The following is a 10,086-nucleotide window of genomic DNA, read 5'->3' as shown; positions in this document are numbered from 1 at the left end:
TTAAACCTTCTAAGCGCTACGATAATACAAGTCAGCTGTAAACCTTCTAAGCGCTACGATAATACAAATCAGCTTTAAAGCGCTACGATACCACAAATCCTTGGGAGCGTGGGGAGCGACCTCTTCTGAGCGAGTCAGGAGAGTCACAGCACGGGGATGGACGGGTCGATCTACAACTATCTGTGGGAGGAAGGAGCAGCTGGGAGGTGGGAGCGGGGCGGAGAGACGGGCCCAGAGTCACAACAAAAACAAAATGGCCGCAACAAACAGAAAGCGAAACAGGGCGAGATTGGGGCACAATCAGAGGCACAATCGGGCAAAACTACTTTAGGACAATGCGATCAGTATAATATGTAGCACTACAAATGGCAATTTGACACTACAGGCAATGGCAGCAATCCAGGGGTATTATAGCGTTAATGATAATGGCAGTAGAGCGAGCGGAGCGCAGACGCGGTGTTCCAAGTCAGCTTGAAGCGCTACGGTAATATAAATCAGCTTTAAACCTTCTAAGCGCTACGATAATACAAGTCAGCTTTAAACCTTCTAAGCGCTACGATAATACAAATCAGCTTTAAAGCGCTACAATACCACAAAGCCTTGGGAGCGTGGGGAGCGACCTCTTCTGAGCGAGTCAGGAGAGTCACGTGTGCACGCCCCTGCATTTGAATACTGACTCCTTATTGGCTGATGACTAGTTATGGACATCTGACACATCCCATGATGGATAGAGCTACTTGATCCCTTTTTGGCGGCCATGTTTGATGTAGACAAATATCCCTACCTGGTCTCTAATAGGTCACTTGTGTGTGACGTGCCCATTGCCACTGTTTGTTTTCTGAGAGCAAGCTTTTTCAAGTTCCTTCCACATTCTTGCTCTAGACCTCGGTTGTAGGAGGATCAGTCACTGCGTGCAGTGTTTTTCTGGCTGCATCTTTGGTAGGTACGTGCAGATCATGAGGGATGTAAAGAGGGATTTTTGATTGGCTCCTCCATGTTGTGTTGTTTGCCCACCCTTTGCACTGTGTTGTATGCCACATTCTCCCCTACCCTCCTCCTGTGTAGTTTGCCCCGTCCCCTCCCATGTTGTGATGCTTGCGCATTCCGCTTCCCTCGTTGTTTTGCTTGGCCTTCCCCTTCCTGCATTTTTTTGCTTGACTAGTCATCTCCAACCCGCCCTGTGTTAGGTTGTTTATAGTGTACCTTTGCTCTTGTCTGGCCTCCTCCCGTATTATGAATTCCTGGGCGGTAAATTCCGTTCTGCTCGTGGAATTTGCGGAATTTGGGTAATTTCGCGTTCCACGGAGACCGCAAAATTGCCCAAAATTCTGCGTTTCGCGACTTCGCAAAATTTTTTATTTGTTCACATTCTCAAATGCGTGTTCGCGAGATATTTCCCCCTGATCATGCAAACAGCGATTGCGAACAGTAAAAAAGCATCGCGAACAAGCAATTCTGCGTGTTCGCGGAGATTTTTTACCGTTTCGCAAAGATTTGCGTAACGCGATTACGCAATTTCCGCTAACCCCTAGTATTATGTTGCTTGTCCCTCCCTCCAGAGAAAAAGGGCATTCCTTGATTTTCAATTTTGTGTCTAATATTTTCATTCAAGATTAAAGCATGACTGGATTCTTTTCTTCTATTGCACTTTAACACTTTGTATGTTTGTAATCTCCCCTTTTCTCTTCCCATCTCCCAGAATCCTCTGCTCCTCATCCCCAGCTGCTCCCTGACCCACCAAGGATGCCTGTCCCTTTGTATTTCAAGTGCCTGGAGCCCTGGCCCATGCTGCCACCGGCTGTCACAGAGAGGATGTCTCTGTACACATATCACCCAGGCCTTCTGAGGTCCTCTGGTGAGCTCTCTTCCAATCCTTCTGAGGGAAGAGCCCCCGCCCCCTGACCGGGACATGAGTGAGTGACATTTCGCCCCCTTGTCTGCTTTGAAGTGATTGATTTCCCATAAGGCTTGGGGTGACCTTTACATGTCTATCACCTGTCCCCCCTGTGCAGCTCAACATCAAGCAAACTTTCAAGTCCTGGTCTTTTTGGACGAGCCTTTGTGTGATGGACTTCTCTCAGCCTGTCATGTCACAGCCCTGGAAGCTGCTCTCCTTGGGAGAGGTCAGAGGTGAGCCGTCCATGGGCATCGTATGGTCTTGTACTGGGAGGGGGCACAGAAGGCTGCCTGTCGCCCTGAATGCCAGTGCTAGCTCTGTCGCTTACAGGTGGCATTCGGTACAGTTTCGAGCAGGTGCCAATCTGGTCCAGCTAGAAGTGGGAGGCTGCAAGTTCAATATTCAACAACCCTTGGCACGGCCAGTAGATCTGTCTTAATGTGCTGCACCTTGCACTCACAAGAGCCTGCCGGTCACTGGGATTCGTGGGATTGGTTGTTATGTGACCCGGACGTGCTGAAATTACGGACTACTTAAAAGTCAGACAACGGAGTGAGTTCACTGATTGTCCGTTGGTCGGTTTTACTCAACCATGGAACATGTGTTTACCCCTTTGGATTGTCTCATTTCAACATGCAACCAGAAATTCTGCCTAATCATCCTTAACCAACCCTTGGACCAGTATAACTTTCATCATGTTTGGAGTAAAGCTGCAATGAGAGCATGTGCAGATGGTGGTGCAAATCACCTCTATCATATCACAGAGGGAATGCAAACAAGCTTCTTGCCTGATTTCATCAATGGAGACTTTGATTCTATAAAGCAAGATGTTAAGGACTATTACAAAAACAAGGGGTGTGAGTTGATTGAAACCCCGGATCAAGACTTGACAGATTTCACCAAGTGCCTGCAGATACTTCACAGAAAGATGACAGAAAGACAGCTGAAGGTTGACAGCATCGTAGTTCTAGGTGGGCTTGCAGGACGCTTTGATCAAATCATGGCTTCAGTGGAAACACTCTTTCATGCGGTATCTATCACCACACTACCAGTCGTTGTTATTCAAGAGTTCTCTCTCGTTTACCTTCTCCAGCCTGGAAAACATGTTCTACATGTAGCTACCGGGAAAGAAGGTAAATGGTGTGGCCTAATACCTATTGGGAGTCCCTGTAACACAGTAACAACAACAGGACTGAAATGGAATGTCAATAACCAAGTGTTGAAGTTTGGAACATTGGTAAGCACCTCCAACACATACGATGGATCTGGCATTGTTACTGTGGAAACAGACAGCCCTTTTCTCTGGACCATGGGCATTAAGGAAACAGAAGAATAATTTCAATGCAAGCCTAAAAATCTGATTTTGGGCAGGGCGACACGCCCAGCAGTCTAACTTTATTGTCTCTAGCGAGGTTATTTGGGCGCTTCAACTGATGATTACATTTCACACTTACAACTGACTTCAAGCAGTTCTTCCAGGAACGCACGTCATTTCCAAAATTACAACAATGTTTCCACAATGCATGTTTACTTTGCAAGCTTGAACTCTTCCTTTATAGTCAGTTTAGAGATCCCGGCCCATTTTGCGTGGTCTCTGTAATTAAAGTGTATCCGCCGGTACAGGGGAGGCTCTTTACTTACCACTGGGACGACTCCTGGTGGCCCCCAGCCCTGGGCACCGCACCCAAGCCAACCGACCACGCACGCAACCTGGGCTTCATCCTGGACCCCTCCCTCTCGATGACCAGACAAGTCAACGCCGTCTCCTCATCGTGCTTCAACACCCTCCGCATGCTCCGCAAGATCTTCCGCTGGATCCCGACCGAGACCAGGAAGACTGTCACCCAGGCACTCGTCACCAGCCGACTGGACTACGGAAACGCCCTCTACGCCGGAACCACAGCCAAGCTACAGAAAAGACTCCAGCGCATCCAGAACGCCTCCGCCCGACTCATCCTGGATGTCCCCCGACGCAGCCACATCTCCAGCCACCTGAGGAACCTGCACTGGCTCCCCGTCGACTAGAGGATCACGTTCCGGCTCCTCACCCACGCACACAAGTCTCTCCACGACCTGGGCCCCAAGTACCTCAACAACCGCCTGACCTTCTACACGCCCACCCGCCAGCTACGGTCCACCAGCCTCGCCCTCGCAGCTGTACCACGCATCCGAAGAGCCAACGCCGCAGGAAGATCCTTCTCTTACCTGGCTGCCAAGACTTGGAACTCCCTCCCCATCCACCTTCGGCTGACCCAGGACCATCTCGCCTTCAGGAAACAACTCAAGACCTGGCTGTACGAGCAGTAGCATACCCCTCCCCCCCCAAGCGCCTTGAGACCCTCCCGGGTGAGTAGTGCGCTATACAAATGGCATGATTGATTGATTGATTGACTGGGCATCACATGGACGTATCTCTTGTCCTCCACTGATAGAGACACACCGCTCACCCTGCGGTCACACAGGCACATCACTCACTCACTCACATCTCAACTTGCACCCACCCACTCACTGCTCACTTTGCAGGCACCCACTGCTCACCTTGGAGATACCCACTGCTCACCTTACGCCCACCCACTGCTCACCTTGCACCCACCCACTGCTCACCTTGCACCCATCCACTGCTCACTGTGCACCCATCCACTGCTCACCTTGCGCCCACCCACTGCTCACCTTGGAGATACCCACTGCTCACCTTGGCCCACCCTCTGCTCACCTTGCAGCCACCCACTGCTCACCTTGCGCCCACCCACTGCTCCCTGGCACCCATCCACTGCTCACCTAACGCTCACCCACTGCTCACCTTGCACCCACCCACTGCTCACCTTACGCTCACCCACTGCTGCACCCACCCACTGCTCACCTTACGCTCACCCACTGCTCACCTTGCACCCACCCACTGCTCACCTTACGCCCATCCACTGCTCACCTTACGCTCACCCATTGCTCACCTTGCACCCACCCACTGCTCACCTTACGCCCATCCACTGCTCACCTTACGCTCACCCACTGCTCACCTTGCAGCCACCCATTGCTCACCTTACGCTCACCAACTGCTCACCTTACGCTTACCAACTGCTCACCTTGTTCCCACCCACCGCTCACCTTAAGCCCACCCACTGCTCACCTTACGCTCATCAACTGCTCACCTTGTTCCCACCCACCGCTCACCTTAAGCCCACCCACTGCTCACCTTACGCTCACCAACTGCTCACCTTGTTCCCACCCACCGCTCACCTTAAGCCCACTCACTGCTCACCTTGAATCCAGCCACCGCTCACCCCAACATACATCCACGGGACCTGATTCAGACATGAGACTCACGATTTGTAGAGCCAAAAATTGCATTATTTTGGTTTCTCCTTCCTGAAATTGCCCCCAATGCAAGTTAATGGGGAATATAAACCCCCAATTATTATTTTAAAATCTTCCTCAGACATCACTCACCCTGTAATCACGCACTGCTTACCCGCCTCACCACACACTGCTTATGCTGATCACTCATCCACCTATCACTCTGTTCTCACACTCTGCTCACCTTGCACAGTCACACACCACTCACAGTCTGCTCACATGCCACTCACTGCACACTCACACATTGCTCACCCTGCACGCTCACGCACCCCTCCCCGGCACACTTACATTCTCACTCCTTCTACTCACACATTGCTCACTCCCCTCTCACCCTGCATTCACCCACCTACTCAAATACCTCTCACCATGCACTCACACACAACAAACATGCCACTCACACTGACTATTCACCCTGACAGAGACCACTGGCCCTGCATACTCACACATCATTCACCCTGTACACAGGCACCTATCACTTTGCACTCAGACACTGCTCACCCTGTGCATTCACACACCGATCACTCAGCGCATTCACTCTGCACTGACAGCGCTCACCAGGCACTCATCCACTTTTCACTCTACACACAACTCCACTCACCCAGCACTGAAGACAGCTCACCCTGCACAACACTGCTCATCCTCCAGTCAAGGCACCACTCACACATCTACTACCCTGCACCCTCAAACTTCTCACCACCACTCACACTGCTCACCATGCACTAACACCCTTACATACCACTCATCCTGCACTCACATACTAACACACCACTCATGCTGATCGCTCCTCCTGCACTCACTATGTGCTCTACACACACACACACTTCTCATGCTGCACACTCACACACCTCTCACCCTGCATACTCACTCCTCAACATGCACACACACCGCTGACGCTACAGTCACACAGCTAACTCACTCACACAATGCCCACCTGCACTCACACATGGCTCACTCTGCATCTAGGGAAGTGCTTTAAATGGAAGAAAATTAGTACTGGTGCTCCCCAAATTGATTGAGGGGGGCCTTGAGGCTCCGGTAGGGGTGCATCTGGGGGCGTGGATGCAAGGCAGGCCGTCATGAGTCACGGTAGGCGTGTGCTCATGACGTCAGAACGTTGCTGCTCCTCCCAAGCACTATTAATTCCAGGCCTGTGCGGGCGAATTAATCAGTGGGCGGAGTTCTGATGGCTCCCAGCCATCATGAGCATACACCCACCATGATTTATGACAACCGGGAGCCGTCATGAGTACTGTAACGCCCCACCCACCCTCTAGCCCCACCCACGCCGCGGTGGAATTCGCGCCACGGCGAAGGGTTTAACAATATCTGCATTCTCTTGGTGCCTTTGGGAGAGTGATGATCCTTAAGACAAGTAGGGTATTTTACAACACCATTTTTATCCTAATTTGCAAATAAATTATAGTTTTTGAAAAGGTACCATTCGAACATCTTCCAGCACTACAAAAGGTTAAGGAGGATTGTGTTGAGGATGTAATCTCACGGTAAACTTGTCAAAAGAAGACCCATGGGCATATGTACAAGCCCCTATCGCCACCTCAACTTCACTTATATCGAGGTTGTGGTGTCATTAGGGGCTGCGCCTTATTTACAAGGCAGTGTTACGCCACTTAACGTGGCTTAATGCTGCCTTGTAAATAAGGCCCCCTTTCACGCTATGGTTAGTGTGAAAGGGGTGGGCAGTGGGTGTTGCGGTGGGTGTTTCACCACAACACCCATTCATTTTGACGCTGCCCCTATGTACAAGGGTGGCATATATCGGAGGCAGCACCAAAATTAAGAGTAGGTAAAACCTGGTCTTAAGTTGGCATAACGAGGAGACCTGTGTTATCTCTCTTCGTTTTTGCATTTTCCATGAGTGCTGCCTTGTGCAGCACACAAATGAAAAAGCATATGGCCATGGTTTGTTTATGTACAGGAAGGTGTCCTTTCCTGTACATGAACAATCTTTTTAAATAATGCAGTTTTTCACTTTTATGTGTGCTGCTTGAAGCAGCACACATGACAGTGACAAAATGTTATTTTATGATTGTTTATGTGCAGGAATCAGCACCTTCCGGCACATAAACAATCCTCCCCCGCACGCAGACACCCTTGCACTCTGGTGCAAGGGTGCCTGCGTTGGTGCAAAGTTGCTAAACTTAGCGCCATCGCAGGGGGAAACACAAGAATGCACCACATTCTTGTAAATATGGTGCAGCCTTGCATTTCAGAAGTGGAGGAGAGAGGCGTTAAGCCAGGAAGGCTAACGCCTCTCTTTGCCACTTCATGGTGCAAATGGCCCCCACATTCTTATCCTAGTTGTCTAATGTCACTAATCCTGTGTGTTTTTAGCCAAATTTAGCAAACTGATCGTATCCCACGGTCTGCTAGCTCCCTTTCCTGCCCACATGAGACTGGTACTGAGGCCTTATGTCCCCATCCACTCCTCTGGCCCTTAGACTGTGGCCCTCTACGTCACTAGGCTGCTGAGATAATGCAGCAGAAGGGGAGTAACCCCATTTGGAGATCTCTGTATGAGACAACATTTAAGTTTCAGCCTTTCTTCCACCTGAGGCTGACAAATTAATTACTCACAGTGTGTGCAATGGTAGCTATCATCTGTGTATTGATGGGTATATATATATATATATATATATATATATATATATATATATATATATATATATATATATATATATATATATATATATATATATATATATATCCTTTCCATTTGGTCCACAGGGCGGGCTTCCGGGTGCTCTCAGGCGGTGCAAACGGAGTGCGGCAGAACCAAGCCGCGAGTAAATATTTCCGTTTTCCCCGTTCGGGGAGTTAGTTCTCCTTGCACTCCCAGGTACTCCTTTCAATTACAGCCAAACGCCAGTTTTAGTAGATCGGTTTTAGATTTATTTTTTCATTTGCCAGCAGCCAGCAACACCCTACGCGTTTCGGTCTCTACGGAGACCTTGCTCACAGGAAACCATCACTACATTTTTTTGCAAATTTAAATAAAGAAACATCCTCCATTACATAACATCACTTCCTGTTGGAAGCACAGGAATTCTGGGATCTGTAGTTTTTGCCCTATGTTGTGGTATTCCCCACATTAAACATCGAACAATTTCTTAATGCATGATGATGTGATCTAACCCTCTGGTGGGTTTGCATAATTAAAGATCATTACTTTATATTCACAATTAATTATCATCTAGCCCTCCGGTGGGCATACAATTCACAACATTAAAGTCCTTAAATTTCATTCAAGTTCTGTCACATTCTCTCATGTAATTTATCCTGTGCCTCTGAAAGAAGAAAAAAACATTTTTAAACCAAAGTTGTGCTCTAAATTAGTTCGTATGTGATAAAAATTACATTATTGAGAGAGATAGTTCATGTTCATTTCATTCAGTTTTGAGGTTAGAGGTGGCAATGTAATTCCTCATCCAAGTTATGCCCATAAGGTTTGAGGGTTCGAAAGTTCATGATATGTTTTGATTCCTTCTGCCTAATATTTTTTCACGATCTCCTCCACGTATGTGCATTCCAACACTTTTAGTTCTTTCCAATTTCCATTATGCTCCTTCTCCATATGTTTGGCCATTGCGTTGCTTCTATCACTGTTTATTGTTGCTCGCACATGTTCCAAAATCCGTACCTTCAGTTCTTTTTTGGTACTACCAATATATTTCAACGAGCATGGGCATTCTAAGGCATAGATAACAAATTGTGTTTTGCAGTTGATCAATTGATTTATTGTCCAAGTTTTATTGTTCGCCATCTTTAGTTCTTTGATATTTTTCGCGTTACAACAAACTTTGCATCCAGTACATTTGTAGAAACCTTTAGATTTAAACCAAGCTTCTGGTTTCTTCTGATCCTGAAAATGGCTAAAAATTAATTTGTCCTTTAAATTTTTGGCCCTTCGATACGTTACATTTGGATGATCTCCCACAATTTCAGCAATTTTTGGATCCATGTGTAAGATGTGCCAATTTTTTCTTAGAATTTTTGTTATTGATTCATTGGCCGTGGAGTGTGTTGTTATGAATCGAATCTTTCGATCATCATTTTCAGGCTTGAGTTTTTCTTTCAATAATTCTGTTCTTTTAATGCCAGAGGCTCGTTTCAAGGCAGTTTTGATTGTGGCTGGATGATATTTACGTTTTTCAAATCTGTTGGCAGCCAATTTTTTGTTTCTGGTCCAATCCTCTTCCTTCGAGCATATTCTTTTTATTCTCAAAAATTCCCCGTACGGGATATTGTGGATTAGGTTGGTTTGGTGAAAACTTTGAGCATGTAATATTGCGTTTGTCGCGGTGCTTTTGCGATGCAATGTTGTTTGTATCGTGTTATTTTCAATGAAGATTTCTGTATCCAAAAATATCACTTTTGAATCACTAATTGTGTAGGTGAATTGAAGACCAAAGTTGGAATTATTTAATACTTCAAAGTATGCTGCAAATTCTTCCTCTGTCCCATCCCAAATTAAAAATAAATCGTCTTTATATCTCAGCCAGGCTATAGTTTTTGACACTGACACATCATTTTCACATCTCCATTAGGAAAGTTTGAGCTGTTGGTATTGTAAATGACAAATTTTATATTTATCTGTTGGTTTTGAAAATAGCAAAATTAATAGCTTTGTTATTTACAATGCCAATAGTTTTAACTTTCGCAAATGTGACACCTATAGCATTTGTAATGCAATATGTGTTGTATTTACGTGACTTAGATGTATTGATATTACTAATAACAATGTAGCATAATTATGTGGCAATGAGTGGTATTGTATGGAGTGTGTTGCATTCAGTAGAGTGTAATTATGTGGCGTGTAA

The 10,086-nt window shown here is 46.9% G+C and overlaps 1 pseudogene; it reads left to right on the top strand.

The window, feature by feature from the left end:
* The first annotated feature begins 2,459 nt into the window (after positions 1 to 2,459).
* LOC144791591 (thiamine pyrophosphokinase 1 pseudogene) lies at positions 2,460 to 3,242 on the top strand (annotated as a pseudogene).
* The last annotated feature ends 6,844 nt before the right edge of the window (positions 3,243 to 10,086 follow it).

This window comes from Lissotriton helveticus, chromosome 11, assembly GCF_964261635.1.
Source record: "Lissotriton helveticus chromosome 11, aLisHel1.1, whole genome shotgun sequence".
Taxonomy (NCBI): Eukaryota; Metazoa; Chordata; class Amphibia; order Caudata; family Salamandridae; genus Lissotriton; species Lissotriton helveticus.
The sequence above is the reverse complement of the archived record's forward strand: the minus strand, read 5'-3'. Positions and strand labels throughout refer to the sequence as shown.